The sequence below is a fragment of the Chlorocebus sabaeus genome, chromosome 21, assembly GCF_047675955.1.
Source record: "Chlorocebus sabaeus isolate Y175 chromosome 21, mChlSab1.0.hap1, whole genome shotgun sequence".
Classification (NCBI taxonomy): domain Eukaryota; kingdom Metazoa; phylum Chordata; class Mammalia; order Primates; family Cercopithecidae; genus Chlorocebus; species Chlorocebus sabaeus.
In genome coordinates this window covers 61,839,163-61,856,675 of record NC_132924.1, presented here as the reverse complement: position 1 = coordinate 61,856,675, position 17,513 = coordinate 61,839,163, and the positions used below count along the sequence as shown (strand labels likewise).

The 17,513-nt window shown below is 35.6% G+C and overlaps 1 protein-coding gene across 3 annotated transcripts in view; it reads left to right on the top strand.

Annotated features, from left to right (window-relative positions):
- The window catches only part of CDK14 (cyclin dependent kinase 14), a 589,453-nt gene that overhangs the window by 370,989 nt on the left and 200,951 nt on the right, over positions 1-17,513 (top strand). The window lies entirely within an intron of this gene.

The window sequence follows — 17,513 nt, the reverse complement described above, 5'->3', positions numbered from 1 at the left end:
AAACTGTCATAAATCACAGGAGGCTAGGGGAGACATAACAACTCAATGTAATGTGGCCTCCTGGATGAAATACTTGAAAGGAAAAACATTATTAAGTATGTTGTTCAGTTAATATCAGTGTACCAATGTGAGTTTCTTAGCTATGACAAATGTACCATCTTATGTAAGATTTTCACTAGAGAGGGAAACTGGGCAAGGGGTATACATGGGCTCTCTGTATTATGTTTTGTAACTTTTCTGTAAATCTAAAACTATTCTAAAATTAAAAGCTTATTTAAACTTTTGAAAATCTGCAAAAAGTAAGTGTTCTGGAGCCAGACTCTCTGGACTTATCACCCTTCTCTGTCACTTTTTAGCCATGGGACTTTCAGCAACGGGCTTATTAGTTCTCTGAGCTTTAGTTTTCTCATGGGTGAAATGAGGGATAATAATAGCACCTTCTTCATAGGTGGCTTTGAAGAATAATTGACTAATATATAAGTTCTTTTAGGACTCTGCTTGGCACATAGTAAATACTTTACATATATATAAATCATTGTTATTTTTATACATCATTTTATGCCAAATACTTTTATTCAGTAGAATTTCCACATTAGCTAATATTCATATAAACCTGTAATTTAAAACGTGAAATCAGAGTTAGACAAATTAAGTGCAACATTAAAATATAGCTATCATATTAAGAATAAAATCTGCAATAGAGCGTAGTGATACAAACTGAGGCTCCATCACTATTGTGTTCACCTTAATGTCAGCAACAAAATGGTAAGAAAAGAAGACTAGAAACTAGGAAATTAAAGCACATCTGATTCCTCTGTGCAGCAGCCTATATCCCTGTGAGTCGCTGTGCGCTAACAACAAATGGACAATCAACAAAGTCCCTAACATAGAAACCGTCCTCAAAGTGTTGTCCTGTTGGTTTTGTTCTTTCAGAAACCATCTGTATCCACTTCCTTTCAATTTTATTTTATTCAATATCTATAAATTCCCAAAAATGTTAACATGATTATAAAAATAGTGTATCTTTATAATGGAAAATTCCTACAGTGTCAAAATGAATAAAAGCTGAAAAATCACCCTTTGTCCTACCATGCAGAGAAAACCACGTCTAGTACTTGGACATATACCTTCTATAGAGTTTTTCTATACATATTTGAAAAGATTGAATCATATCTTGTATATGCTTTTGGAACCAGCTATTTTCACTAAACAATTTGTAATTAGCACCTTTCAATGAAAAATAAATTCAGAAACCTATCTTCATTCTTAATGACTGGGGAGTGTTTCGTTGTATGGATGAGACATTATTTACTTAACCAGCCCAATATTGATAGCTTGTTTTCAGTTTTTCACTATAATAAAATGCTGCACAATCATCCTGTTAGTTAAGAATAATTATTAGAATAAGAAGTCCTTATTTCAATAAAATTTAATTTATATAGATGTATTGACCATTTCTTCATATCCATCCCTTCATTTAAACTCATGAAGCCCTTTTTTCTCCCTGCTCCCAAGAACGTCTCTTATTCACTTTATTGAGATTGTACTGAGTCTATAAAAATAATATAAAATAGTACTTTCCTATCCAAGATTAAATTACTCAATTTTATGGCCGTTAGCATAAATGTGCAGCTTTTATAAACATGTTTGTTTTTTTGTTCTACTCAATACTTTACTTTTATTCAATTATGTTAAATAACTTTTTCACAATAATTTTCTTAAAAATATAAACTTTTCCGTATATTTTGTATTGACAAAAATGGCCTAGAAGGAACTTTAATGGGCTGTAGTTTATATACATTTTTATGCAAAAACATATCTCCAAATATTTAGCATTTTTATTTACATAAAGCTCATGTATAATAATAATAGTATCACTAAATTATATACTGATAATTTTCTAAACTTTAGACTCCACTTTTCACTCTCTGATAGCTGTTGAACAATAATTATGTAACTTGTCAAATTACTGATATTTGGTAGAATTATTACTATACTGTATTTGAAAGCAGAAAACTTTAAAAAGGGAATCGTACTGAAAGACATAGCTCCACTTATATATTACTTTAGCTTGAATTATAAAGGAAAAGAAATTGTTATATAAGTGAGATATACAGCAACAGAACAAAAAAGTGAGTTTCATAAAAGCATAATTTATTGACATAGCTTAGTCAAAGCTTTCATTTGAAATCTTTGTTTAACAGAAGTAATTTCCATTGGGTAATATCTTATTGGATTACTTCCTGTATGAAATTTTTGCTATTATTTCTTAATATTATGGCATAGTTTCCTAATTTTATGGGTATTCGGAGACCTTTGAGCTATGACTAGGCTTTTAATAAGTCAGAGATATAAATCATTTTAAATTTCCCATGGGATTATTGATACACTAAACTACCGTTGCTCTTGTTGGAGCACAGAGACCCACAAATGCAGATAAACATCATGATTTATGGCAATAATGCTTTCATTTACTGTAGTTATTTTACACATCTAATGCCTCTTACAATAAAATGTCCTTTGATAATTAGGAAGTGAAGATCATCCTCTATATAAAATTACTGCTGTAGAATTAAATGATGCTATGTTTTGCCCTGAAGAATTAGACAAAGCCAGATAAAGAGAAATCTAAAGAATTCTTTCGACATTAAATGTTATCATTTTAAATATTTTATTTTCTCTACTGAATTGTTTAAATTTGCAAGTATTAGCTATATTATCACACAAGTAGACTCTCTCAAGACTGGTGTGATCCTTGGAGGAGGAAATTTTATAAACCCAGTATGGTTAAATCACTGAGAAAAAATAAATGCTTTTCCTCTGTGACCTTTTATGTCTAATCTTGGGAGGAATGACTATTAAATAGTGATTAAATCCACTTTAACAGGCCTCTAATATAAACTGCCAGAGACTCTTTTCTAAAGTGGCAGTTGGATATCTGGCCTCTGGTAAAGCATTGCCAAGGAGATAATCAACTTTGAAAAGTCATGAAACATGGGATTATTTGGTTTGTTTTGTGTTTTAATACGAGGATTAAGTTCATTCATTTGCCTGTGAACTGTACATAGAAAGGTGGTTAATAACTTTGAAGCACAAAATTAATAGTGTGTTACCCAAGACAGCTAATATAATTAGCTCCCACACACTGAGTCTTTATAAAATATGTGAAAGGAAATAAAGATCGGTTAGTAAAAGTCTTTATGTTTTTCTTTCTAAGGTTCTTTTTTCCCTATTCTCTTTTTTTCTTCCTTTGGTTGAAGGGAGCAGTTCACAATTTTAACAAGTTCAATGAATTCATTTCTGGAACATAATAACCATGTTCATATATATAAGGTGAGCTGGGATATGCTACAATCTGAAATTTCACCATTAAATCATTTTCCTTGGCATTGTGATATGCAAGAAAGGAAGGAAGATGATGGAATTTTGATAAATTATATTCAAGACATTTTGAATTGGCAGGTAAATAGGCACCTAATTCTCCAAGCAGTAACTCTGCTCTTAGGTGGAAAGAGTATTTATTTTCACTTCTTTAGCATTACCCAGTTTTTAATATGGCACGGTGTATTCTATTCACCTCCATTAGTTGCAGAATATGCAGCAAATGCATTCATCCAGGTGAATATATATTCGGAGTGACAAAATCACAACTAATAAAAATTTTGTATTCTAAACATATTATTCTGAATTGAAAAAGAAGGGTACTTGGTGCAACCCTGGGAATATGTGTCTCTCTCACTTCAAAACAGCTGAACAAATGGCAGGGAATGCTTGCACAGCTGTCTGAAACCTTTGGCAGATGCTTCTGGGTCTCTGTGGCTCATGGCCCGTTGTGTAACAGTCACGACAAAGGAGCTGGCATGATTCTGTTTTTCAGATCTATTCTTTTTCTCTCTGTCTTTGAATGTTGATAACCCTGACAAATCACACCTTTCCTCATCTCCTGGGTCTCCTGGCTTACAATGAAATTTCATCCACTGGTTTTTAAACTATTGTACATTATTTGATTGATGCGATTGTTAAAATATTCCTCTTCATCAATATATGCCATTCAGAATTTGAGTGAGTGCATGTGTGTGTGTAACGATCCACTTGCAACTTTGAAAGCTACTATAGTACTCAGTCTGGCTTTTGAGTCGGATTATTCCTTAAGCCACTGCACTTTGCATTAAACTGACTGTGGAGATAGAGTTTACAGATTCAGTTCCTGTCCTCGTTTTCCTCCACATGGCTCTGATTCTAGGATCTTTAGAACTGGAACCATAATCCTACAGCTTCATGATTGGTTAGGAAAGACTTATAGAATGTAAGGGAAAGCTGATACCACCTCCTTGATGGTTATTACCATTCAGGTGGATGTACTGTAACAGCCACATGGTTAGGATGGAATATTGCTATCACAGATTTGTATCATCATTACCATTACTGGATTTGCTTTAGGTCATTTCTGCCATACTACTTCAGCAGTTACTCTGCAGCACTAGGTACAGTGAAGACATGGAAGAATTATGTGTCATGATGTCAGCCTGGAGTAATGACCATGAAAATCAAGGCAGGTGGGCAAGGCATACTTTAGGAATGGAGTCATGAATAATTGATGAGCAATTGATCAGCAGATGTGAGACCCAGCAATAACAGTGGATTCTCTATTAGTTAAAATACTGAACTCTAAGGGTTAAATGTTGTGCTCTAATCCAAGGTTTTTGTTTTCTGCCCCTGCTCACCCACTACCCCAGCAAGCCACCTTTTCAAATTGGACAGTAGTTTCTGCATTGTAAAGGAGGAAGTTAAACTAAGTGATTTCAATATTGTCTTGTAGCTCGAAACATTTTTTATTTTTTAAAAATGCTTGATGTTACTGTATTATGTGTAAGTTATGGGTGTTTAAAGAAAAATTGCTAAGAAAATTTTTGTTAAGCATTAAAGAAAGTATAAGATTTGAAGTGAAAATAAAGGGGAAAAGGAGACATCAGGCAGTGGTATAGGAGTAGGTGGAAGGTGAGTTGAATGTTCAAGACTGCACTTTGATAGTTTAGTATTTTTAAACCTCATTTTATCCATAATGTAATAAAACAGTATAACAGGAGAGTAAGGTAAGAGTCTATTAACAAAAATAATACAATACAGTGTGGTAGTACGTGCCTATGATCCCAGCTACTCGGGAAGTTGAGGTGGGAAGATCACTTAGCCCAGGAGTTCAAGGCTGCAGTGAGCTATGATTGTGCCACTGCACTCCAGCCTGGGCGACAGAGTGAGACCCCGTCTCTAAAAAAGAAAAATGTGATAAAATGATAGATTCAACTATATAAATACTGGCAGAAGTAGAGAATTAAACAACTCTTGTTGGGGTGAAGAATATTGAAAATATTAAGCTACAATTTTTAAATTAGTTTTAGAAAAACAAGGACAATAGATTATAATACTCTACCTCCCACCCTGGAACAAGTACCTCTTAATTTGTACTTGTTTCCTTCAAGCCTCATCTATAGGCATAGTCATTTACATGGTGAAAGATCTTTTCAGAGAATCAACTGTATATAAGTAAAAGAAAAGTATGAGAAAAAATCACTGAGATATAACCAACATTAAACATTTTTGTATTCCTTTTTCTAGATTTTCACAATTGAGTTCATAATAAATTTATAGTTTTGTGTTTAGCTTCTCTTTAACATGAAATAGAGAGCCATTTCCAAGTCATTAATATATACTTGAAAATGTTATTTTAATTATACTATAATACCTTACAAATGTGCCCAAATGATAGAGAAACTCAAACATTTCTCTATTACTAGATAATTTGCTTGCAGTTTTTATGCTACAGTAAGCATTGCATATTTTTGCCCCATTTAATTATTCATTCATTCAGAAAGATTATTAGGCATCTTATGTGACAGTCACTGTGACTATGGTGGTAAACCAACAAACATAGCCCCTACTTGCTTCAAAAATACAGTCAGCTGAGCTACATTTGAATAGCTTTCAGGAAATCAGGTCAGAAAGATGTTGCAAAACTATTGTTACACATCTTGGATATAAATGATGTGAAAGAGGAAAGGGTCAAAGATAACTTAAAAGTTTCAAATCTGGGGAACTAAGTGATTAGTGAGGTCATTGAAAATAGTGGGAACATTGAAAAGGACTACCACTGCAGGGAGAGGAAGAAGAGAGCTCAGGGTACTGGACTTTATGTGATAGCAGGTGACCTCAGATGGACATGTCCAGTATATAACTCATACACAACAAAATCAGGAAGATGGATGGGAATCAAGGAGCCATTCACCCAAAAGAGACAAGGTTGGCTCCCACATCATATTAGTTCTTGAATCATGAGAAGATAGAAGGAAATGCTGTGGACCACTGCCTACCCTGTAGGGGATGTTCATGTTTTGGGGGATTGGAGGGTTAGACCGGGGGAGAATCAGTACAATGACACAAATCGAGGGAGGGGTGACCAGACGAGAAATAAAGGATAAGAACAGAAAAAGAAAATCACTCCCTGGAGCAAGATAATCCATCAGCTCAGGTCTTTTCAGTGGGTAGGGGTGGTGGGTTATAAAGCCAGAGCCCTTCCTTGCTTATTCCCAACGTGTTCTGCACACTGCTCATATAGTTTGTGGCACATTGTATGTGCCCAGTAAATGCTTTTAGCCCAGAGGAAAAGAAAGATTTCCTGCCCCAAAAGAGTCAATACAGAAAGCACATATGGGTTTATTAAGAAAGGTTAGACTTTCCATGGTTTTTCAGAGGAGACCTGTGATTCTCTTTGATGTTTCAGTGATGCTGGAGTGAAGGTGGGTATAGCCGCAGAGGGAGGCATAGTTCTAGGTTGTCCACTCTTGGCTCTGCTTCTATTAAGATATTGCAGTGAAATAGATCCCACTACTGAAAGGAAGGTTGAAAAACCCTGGACTAATAACATCTTAAGGTCCTCCCTGGTCAATACTCTATGAGGAAAAATAAAGTCTATGTGGAAGAAAAGTGTTCAGAAGAGATCCAGTGAAAATGAAGATGTTGGAAAAATAAACACTGAGTGGTTCATGTATGGAGACATTAGATGGATGTTCTAATAAAGAAAGTTCCATGCTTCTAAGCAAATAGAAATGTTGGTAGCAAACTCCAGTAAGGTCATTTGTCTTACATGAAAGCTAAGACAGTGGAATATCCATCTATAGAATAGCTAATCACATTACTTCTAACTAAGAAAATTCTATTAAAAGACAAGCTGTTTGTGACCCAGATATTGAATTAACTGATGTAATAAAAGAACTTCTTTTTACTTCAGTGTTTTTGCATTAGAGTACCACAGACTTTCTATAAAATGGGAAATGAGAACACTTTAATTAAATCATTCATTTTCTAAGTTACTCATTTATTCAACAGATATTTATTATGTGCTTACTCTGGCCTAAATAATCTTTTCATGCTGTGAGGAGACAGCAGTACACAAAATAACATTCCTGCTCTCATAGAACTGATATTCCTGTAAGGAAAGATAGACATTGAGAAAATAAATATCTAATGTGTTTCTTAAGTGTTATTCTGTGAGATGCCACTTTATACATCATGTTCTGGGGAGTTTTCTCTCAGAGGTGATACTTGTTCACTGAAGGTTGTAAGGGCGCCAAACTCACAAATAACAGGGATCAGAGCATTTGAGGCAAAGGGAGTAGCAACTTTGGTGGGTTTAATGATAATAGTATTAAATGATAGTTCTCATGCCTGAATTTGTTAAATTAAGGATCGTTCTCCCACTTATTGAGGTGATTTCTGATGCTCTTGTTGCGTTGACATCCTTTATATGAAACATTTTCTTATTTGGGAAATGCTTGCTTTGTGTGGAACATTAAATTTCTGTATATGTTACAATTCAGGCATTAGATTGAGTGACCACAGAGTTTGAAGTCCAGCTGAATATGTATTCCAAGTAGTAATTATGCTGGGGCTAGGGATTTGGACTTTCTGAGTCAGTTCACCATGAGAGTTAGTATAGACAGAAGAAAATGGAAATGTTTCTGTTTTGGAGAGTAGATGATAGTTCAGAGGGGAGAATGGAGGAAGAATGTCCAGAGGATGAAGAGACCCGGAGAGTGCTTTTTTTGAAAGTCAGAAGTAGAAGAATTTCAAGAAGGAACTATATACCAGCTGCACCAAACACTCAGAAAGCTGAGACAGGCCACTGATTGGTAACTTCTGAGTGCTGAATATGTGAAGCTAGGTTACAATGGATTTAAAAGGTGAGTGGGTAGTGAAGAATTGGAAAACACTGAACCTGTAGACAACTTTGAGAATTGGGTTAATGAAGAGAATTGATGTCACCTTGAGGATATTTTTCAATCAATATTCCGTATATTTTATAATCTAAGTATTTTTAAAATAATGAAAACTAGTATATTTGTAAGGTAAAGGACACCAAAGATCCAAGAAGGCATGATGGATCAAGGTATTGGAGCAATTAAGAGAGGATGGGTGGAAGAGACAGTGCCTTGAAATGTGAATGAAACATTTTTCCGAAAGAAAGGAAAGAAGGAGGGGAAGGATGGAGGGGAAGATTTGAATAAATGTTTTAGAGGAGAAAGAAGAAATTTGAAGATTTTATGATCTGCATGATCCCTACATGAAAGGGAGTGGGGTATGGCTGGCACAGTGATGTGCATATGGAAGGCAGATGATAAGGAAATGGATAATATTCATAATGCTGGTGAAATAATAAATGATTTGCAACTAATGTGATAGGAGGAAACAGTTGCTGACTAGATTTTTAATCTATTTTTTATCTGAGACATTATTATGGAAATAGAAATGTTGTCTTTCCGATTTCTATGATTTGTGATAGTTTACTTTCCTATTAACATAAGAATGCTTTTATATGTTTCTACTACCTATAAATATTTCCCCGTTGTAGTAATTTTTACCAAAGACTTTTCTGGAGGCTATGGCTTACCTCTGTGGTCTGTCTTAAATGTGTTGAAAAAATTTTAACTTAATGTATTGCTGCTTAATATTACTATCTTTTTAATATACATGACTTTATTGTCAACATATATGACTACTTCCTGGTTTTCTGGTTATTTTTTCTTATGTAACCACCTCAAAATTCCCTAGTTTAAATCAACAATAATCATTTTTTAATTTTCTTTTATGGTTTCAGGGTCAGGAATTCAGTAAGGGCTTGGCTGGGCAGTTCTGGACTTGGGTTGCAGACACATGGTAGCTGGATCTCAACTAATCAGGGCTGGAGCAGTTGGGACTAGCCAAATATTCCTGTTTCTTTCTTCAGAGTCTTAGGGCTCTCCAAGGGTTCTTGCCATGTGGGCTGGTTTGGACTTCCTTATGTCATGGTGGTTGAGTTCCAAGAGTGGGTGGCCCAAGAGGACCAGATGGAAACTGTGTGGTTTCTCTTAATTTAGCTTCGGAAGTCACGCAGTAACTTTCTCCTGGTCATAGCAGTCACAAACCCTCACCCAAAGTCAAGGGAAGGAGACATAGATCCCATTTGTACATAAGAATGTCAAGAATGTCAAGGCTGTGTTTTCAAGCTGCCACACTGACCATGTAAATTTCATTAGAGCATATCACCAAGTCAAGCTGATAAACAGCTTTGTAGGGAGAAACTCCAGGAAACAATTTTATCAAGTTCCTGAATTTTTTGTTTTTCCTGTACTCCTTATAGCCATTATATTACTGCTTCCCATGCTAAATATAAAGTGTGAATTGTCAAGAGTGTTACTTGGTGGGTCATGAGGTCCCTCATTTGCTCACCCTTTTTTCTTCCCTTTTTGACTAACAAGTTCACAGATGTGTCAGACTGAAAAAGATGGTGAAATACTTGGATAGTGTGACACATCTGAGGCAAGTGAGGAGGTGGTGACACTTCTTAGCAGATTCCCTGAATGTTATCCATAAAGCGTGTTTTCATAATTGACATTCTGCCTTTGAGTAAAATTTTCATTTGCAGACTGCTTCCCCACGTAAGTCTTATTCCTCAGAACATTACATATGTTATCTCTTGAGGTGGGCAGCATCTAAGATGGCTCCTAGTGTGCCCACCACCTGGTGTTTATGCCCTTGTGTAATGCTCTCCCCCTTGAGTGTGGGCTGGACCTCATCACTTGCTTCTAATGGATAGAATATGGCAAAAGTGATGGGATATCACTTCTGAGACTAGGTGACAAAATGATTGTTACGTCTTGCTCACTTTCTCTTCCTCTCTTACCGGCTCACTGTGAGAGAAATCAGCTGCCATGTTATGAGTTGCTCTGAGGAGGGGCCCTCATATCAAGGAACTGATGTTTCTAGCCAATAGCCAGTGTAAACCTGAGGCTCGACCTAAGCCTTGTGAGTGAACTTAGAAGTGGATGCCTCCCCAGATGAGACCACAGCCATGGTTATTATCTTAATTGGCTCCTTGTGAAAGACTGAGCCAAAGGCACCTAGCCAAGAATCATTGGAATTCCTGACCAAAGAAAACTGTAAGATAATAAGTGTTTGTTACTTAAACACACTGGGTTTTGTAGTAACTTGTTCCACACCAGTAGATACCTAATATATCTCTTTTATAGAGATATACTAATAGATAACTATTATATACCATGACCAAGAAAGAGTAGATACTATTATTACTTTTATTTTATAGCAGAGAAAATTATCTTTAGAGATCATATGAACTTCCCTAAGAAGACATGTTTAGTGTGTGCCAGAACTGAGACTAAATGCCAAATCTGCTTATTCTTTCATGAAAATACTGTTTTGTCTTTTTTTGTTTGTTTGTTTGTGCTCTGATTCTTAATCAGAGCTATGTCTTAGAATGACTTAGAATTATTTGTTGAATGCACATTCTTAGATCCCACTCAGGACCTTCTGAATCAGAGTCTCAGGGGATGGGACATCTTTCTGTATTCAAACAGATAAGCAGTCCCTGGTTGATGAGTTCTTTTAAGAATGCTGCTCTAAAAGATACATGGAATTCTTTGAAATGTTAAGCATGTTTTAAATTTCCTGGCCTTATGTGACAACCTTAAAACCTAGATAGTGTGGACATTCTATCTGGAATGTAGAAGTCATTCTTCATTTAGACTGAGGCCTTTGTTTCTCACAGAGATACTTTTAATAGGACCTTAAGGGACCCTCCCTTATAATGAGTATATTCATGGCTTTGTGCTACTAGTATCAGGTGACTATTATTAATTGCATACACAAGCAAATGAAGATTTGTAATCATCATGTCCTAGCACTGTGATTTCTTATCTTGGCTGGCCACTTGATTGACATTCTGTTTTCCACTCTCATTTTGCAACTTACATTTTCTTATGCTTCAGAAGTCTTTACCTTCAAGGATAAATCTGTCCAGGATGTTAATCTTTTAGTGAGGCATGAGTTCATTTAAAACCTGACCTTGTATCATCTCCTGCCCAACCTCCTGCAAGAAAAATGCCTCCTCAAAATATTCTATCCTAAATTGATTTCTTGTGTCTCACTATTACATAACTTGATAAAAAGCTATGGCTGTTTGATTAAAATTTATCGTAAAATAATCTATCCAAGTCATTGAAGCATTTCCCTTAGAGAACAGTTTTATTCTAAGTCAAGTTAACAGATTATCTGACCTTGGAGCTGAATTTGTCCTCTATCTCATTTGTCTCTTTTGACAATGACAGTCATACACTTCCAGGTAATGTGTATGTATGTAGGCTATGGCTTTCGTATTCTTACTAAAATCTCTTTGTGGGTTTAGTTGTACTGGAAGTGTTGAAAACTGTATTTTAAATGTACCATTCAATGAAAATTTTCTTAGTATAATACCTAATATAAATTCAGGCTTCTATTAATTTTGAATAACTCTAGACATGAAAATTGTCAGTGAATCTGAGTCTCTGTGTGGGAATATATTCTTCTCCAGGACAAAAGCAAATGTCAGTATTGTCATATTTTACCTTTCATGTTGGTCAATCCCTGGTAAAGATGCAAGAATTGGTTTAGAGACGCATATGGTGCTATTAAATTTCTCTGCTTAAGTATCCGCCAGTTTTTCCTCTTCCTCTATTTCCAATGTCTACATATAACCCATCATTCAAAATATATGAAATATTCCCCCTCACCAGTGAATTCTTCTCTGATTTTTCAATTGGAAATTCTTTCTTTCTCCTGGACCTCTTGGTCTCTTTGCCCAGACCTTCTGGTGTGTCTCTTCAGTGTCTGCCTTGCACTACAGCTGTTTTGCTCTTATTCTTCTAATAGAGTTTAGGATTTGAGAGTAGAGGTAGGAAGATAAGGAGTACTTTGTGTGGAGCAAACACTATGGGCCCTGACACGGCTTAGATATTGACTTGTGATGACAGAATTATTACAGAGGCCAAGGAAATTTCTTGAACTTCTCTGTGTTCCTTTTTAAATACATCTTTTGGAGAATTCTGTGGGAATGAAGTTAGAACCAAAGTTTAAAAATTAAACATGGTTTTCCTTCTTTCATTTGTTTGTTTAAAAATAGATGGAAATTCATGCTTTTTGTTAGTTTCTCTTGTTGCAGTTCCTTGTTCTAATAATACCTAAATCACTAATGCAGATAACATTTAACATTCAGATGCAGAGTTCATTTTCTTGAAGCTCAAGAGAACAAATTACTATCAATTTGCCTAAGTAAAATTTGGTATTAAAAATGTTTCATGTTTGCCAAGTAGAAAGTAAACAACTGAGAGGTGTTAATAAAACCTTTTTGGAAGAATAATATTAGGTTCTTTTCTTGGCTCTCATATTATTCATAATAAAATGAATATTGCTTATCTGTCATATGGAATAGTGATATATGCACATTTAATTTGATTATTGACTCTTGGGATGTGATTCAAGTCATTCAGGAGTTGTGTCTTTGATAAGCCTGGCAGTGGGCTTCAATGAATTTCTATTTTGAAGGAGTTTGACAAAATTTTTGATGAATGTTCTTTCTACTACTTAATACAGGGAGTGCCACTCTGAGGATATTATGAAGGTAAAATAATAAAGGAACTAAAATTGATTTTCAATTCCTTATTACTTTTCTACCTTATAGCAAAAATCTTTTTTAGGCATAAATAATCAGATAGTGCATAGAGTGGCTCATCTCGTTATTTTGATCTTCCTAATATACCATGATGTCAAATTAGATGTGAAATGGAAAAGGATTAACTTGAATGATATTTTAACCACCTTTCTAGCAAAAAGTATTTTAGATGAATATAATGTGTTTTTCGTTTATCTTTCCAAATGTTAAGCTAATTTTTACAAGGAATAAAATATGGGATTATATGAGAAATCTCAGTACCTTCCACTTAATTTTGTTGTCAACCTAAAACTGCTTTAAAAAATAAAATCTATGAATAAAAAAAGAATGTTGTGGATAAATAGAAGCAGAATACTGTCCACAAAATCCATTCTTTTCTTTTGAGTTAATAGTAAGATTGTCCTTTCAGGAATTTCATCTTCTGTCAGTGAGACACAGTACAGAAGAGAATAGACACTTGGGCAATAAAAATATTTATTTCCTGACAGTTTTATGGACACTGCGGCAGGTGGGGTAGAGAGGTATCTTAGTCCATTTTCTATTGCTATAATAGAATACCACAGACGGGGTAACTTAAAAAGAAAATAAATTTACTTCTTAGAGTTCTGGAGGCTGAGAAGTGCAAGGCTGAGGGACTGCATCTGGTGAGGGCCTTCTTATGTCCTAACATGGTGGAGAACATCAGATGGCTAGAGGGCAAGAGCATGTCAGCTCAGGCTCTCTCTTTCTCTTCTTATAAAGCCACCAGTTCCGTCATGAGGGGCCCACCCTGCTGAGCTTATCTAGTTCTAATTACCTCCCAAAGGCCCCATCTCCAAATGTCATCAACACGTGAATTTGTGGATTAGGTTTCCAAAACTTAGATTTGGGGAAACACATTAAAATCATAGTAGGAAGTGCCAAAATAAGTAAATACCAGGCTATGAAGCAGAGGAATTAACAGTATAATAGGGGACCAAGCTGAAGCATTAAAAACCTGTCATCAGGGTTGGGTGATGTGGCTCACGCCTGTAATCCCAACACTTTGGGAGATTGAGGTGGGCGGATCACGAGGTCAGGAGTTTGAGACCAGCCTGGCCAACATGATGAAACCCTATCTCTACTAAAAAAAAAAAAAAAAAAAAAAAAAAAAAAAATTAGCCAGGCATGGTGGCATGTGCCTGTAGTCCCAGTTACTCAGGAGGCTGAGGCAGGAGAATCACTTGAACCTGGGAGGCAGAGGTTGCAGTGAGCCGAGATCATGCCACTGCAATCCAGCCTGGGTGATAGAGAGAGACTCTGCCACAAAACAAAACAAAAACCTGTCATCAGTACTCTGGGGTAGGAAAAACTGTTGGGGGACATTGCTGCTGCTCATCTTCTCCTTCCTGTGTATTTAAGTTGGTATGAATTAGTTAAAATGGCAGCATTCACTTACTTGAGCAGAGCTGTATCAACATTACTTCAAAAAAGGTAAGAAATGCAATACCATATTATCCTTCACACAAAACTCAGTAACGGTTTTTTGTTTTGTTTTGTTTTGTTTTGTTTTGAGATGGAGTCTTGCTCTGTCACCCAGGCTAGAGTGTAGTGGCACGATCTCGGCTCACTGCTAGAGTGTAGTGGCACGATCTCGGCTCACTGCAAGCTCCACCTCCCTGGTTCAAGCCATTCTCCTGTCTCAGCCTCCTAAGTAGCTGGAACTATAGGCGCCCACCACCACGCCTGGCTAATTTTTATTTTTATTTTTGTATTTTTAGTAGAGACGGGGTTTCACCGTGTTAGCCAGGATGGTCTCAATCTTCTGACCTCGTGATCCACCCGCCTCGGCCTCCCAAAGTGCTGGGATTACAGGCATGAGCCACCACGCCCGGCCAAAACTCAGCAACTTTTAATAGAAAATAATCAACCTTCTACTCTTGAGTTTTAAGAGTGGTCTGTTTGTTCAAACATAGATATTTTGTGATTTATGAACAAATATTATTATTTAGTAGTGTAACTATTTCTTTAATTCCAATTTGTAAAAAAGTAATGACTGAGCCATATGATGAAATAGTTTCATCTTCTCTAGAGATGTATATAATTATTTGACTCCTAGTTTGTAAAGTGGCGATTTTATTTATGAAAATACCACAACAAGCAAGCTGATTTTTTTTTTAAATAAACCAACCGCTTGGTATTTCTTTGCTTAGAAAGTTAGCGAGCTGAAAAATACACAGCAGAATGCTCACTTCCTCTTGCTTTTTGACTTACCATCCCCTGTAGGCCTGCAGCCCAAGAATGGAGTTTGACAAATGCCAGGAATCTAGCCTGTAATTTGTGTTTAGTGTTCAAAATCCTGTACTTAAGTAAAAAGAACTACAAACCAGTCTTCTGTAGGCTACTTCCAATTCACTGCTCAATATTTTACCGTCTCTTTTTATATGATCCTGTGGCTATGGCTTACTTTTTGCCAAAAAACAGCCGTGGCTTACTTTTTGCTGATATACACACTTATTCCAGATTGTTTCTACCGATAGCTGGGCCTGACAAGCCACACCATATGTTTATAACATTGGGATAGGATTCAAGAAAGTAATAGAAGGATATAGCCAGGTACATCTAAAGATACTGAGATTCGTGTTAGTAAAAGTAGTTTATTAAGGTATTGCTGCAATGACAGATAGTACTGTTTATTCCCTCCACATAACCCAGGCTGCTCTTTGAGAACTTTTCTTGCTTCAGGGCTACCTGTGACAATATGTAGGACAAGTTTTAGAAAACAGAAAAAGAAAGACCAAGATGAGAATTCGTTTTAAGAGGCTCCTTCCCAAAGTCTTAAGAAAGGAGATTGTCTAAGTAAGGTCTTCACATTTAATGACATTCTCAAAAGAGCAGTGAGTGAAGCGAATCATCTAGAATGTTTATGCTTTGGGAAATTCAGGAGGTCAACGTAGTAACTGAGAGGATTACACATTTAAAAATCAGTGCATTTCTAAATGCCTTTATTCATATTTGTATGATCTTCACAGGAATAAAATTTATGGGAGCAAGCTATTCATGTCAGATTAGTTTTCGGAAATACATAACTAAATTCAGAAATAGCAACTACAAATCAGCAGGCAAAAATATTAGTTTTTTTGTTATTGTTACTGATTTTTTTGTCTTAAACTCTGAAAACTCTTAAAATTAATCTTTACCTTTATGCTCTGAAGCAGCTTTTGGTTAGAGAGAGATGCTTTCTTTTTGTTCTAGTTCATCAGTTTATTATACAATGTTATCCCAATGAAATAGGCTTTTAAATATGGGGAGAAACAGTATACTGTCTAGGATGACAGATTAATTCCCTTCTTGTTCCCTTAAGGGAGACTGGTAAGAATTTGAAGAGTTATTGGTGTTGATAGCTTACCCCTAAGGTCTGTGTGTTCTACCAAAAATAATGAAAAAAGGAAATTTAGTCCTGCTACTGACTCTCGAAATACATAGCTTTGATAATAGCAGCCTGTCGCTTCAGATGGTAAGGTTAAAAAATCACTCAGAAGAGGAAGAAGAAAGCAAATGAAGAGATTTTATCCATGGTGTGTTGCAGCTTAACCTGCTGGATAAATAATATAGTGATAATGGAAATACAATATGAAGCTTCCTTCAATAGTGGCTCTGGTTTTTATTTTTTATTTCATGGGAAAGGCAATACTTTTTTTGAATATGAATATAAAGAAACTTTCTTTTTATCCTCTTACTCTCTCCTTTACTTCTATTTAGTATTTCATTAATTCCACTGAAACCCAAAAGGGAAAATTAGGATATGTTGTAGTAATTTGTATATACATCTCCTAGCAATGTCCCAGGAACAAAGTTGGTTGAGCTGAGCACCGTGTGCTACCTCCATTAAAATAACCGACACATAAACCTTTCATATAACCTCGGAGCTTAAACCCAGTTGTTGTCTTTAAAGCTCTTTGTCTTTGCATTACACTATGGTTAAGCCCAGTATAAGTGATACAGCTTAACCATTTGTAATGAACTAATGGAATTTATGACTCAAGAGGTGATAGATAGTAAATATGGAAGTATATCAAGTTTTGTTTTTTTTTTTTAAGGTAAATTCTGGAATGAAAGATAACCTCTGGACTGGTTGTTGGAAGACCCAACCTGTAGTCCTATTTGTAACTGGGTTTGTTGAAGGAGGATTCGATTTATTTACCTGTAGAATAAAATTAAAGAATTGATAGTCTACAAATAAAAAAATATTAGTGTAATTGTTTTTTGCAATGAAATTTCACCAGTAATGCCAAATTTCCCCCCAACCCCCTAAGAGTGTCTCCAAGAAAATATAGGACTCCAAGGAACATACTATGAGAAGCACTAAACCAAATGATGTTTACAGTATCTCCAAAATTGTTTTGTTTTCTCCACCGTAGTTATGTTTGCTTTAGGTTATCTCTTATATATTAAAAAATTAATGTCATAAATATTTCTTTATGCCTTTATGTTCTGAATGTATTACCTTCATTAAAATATT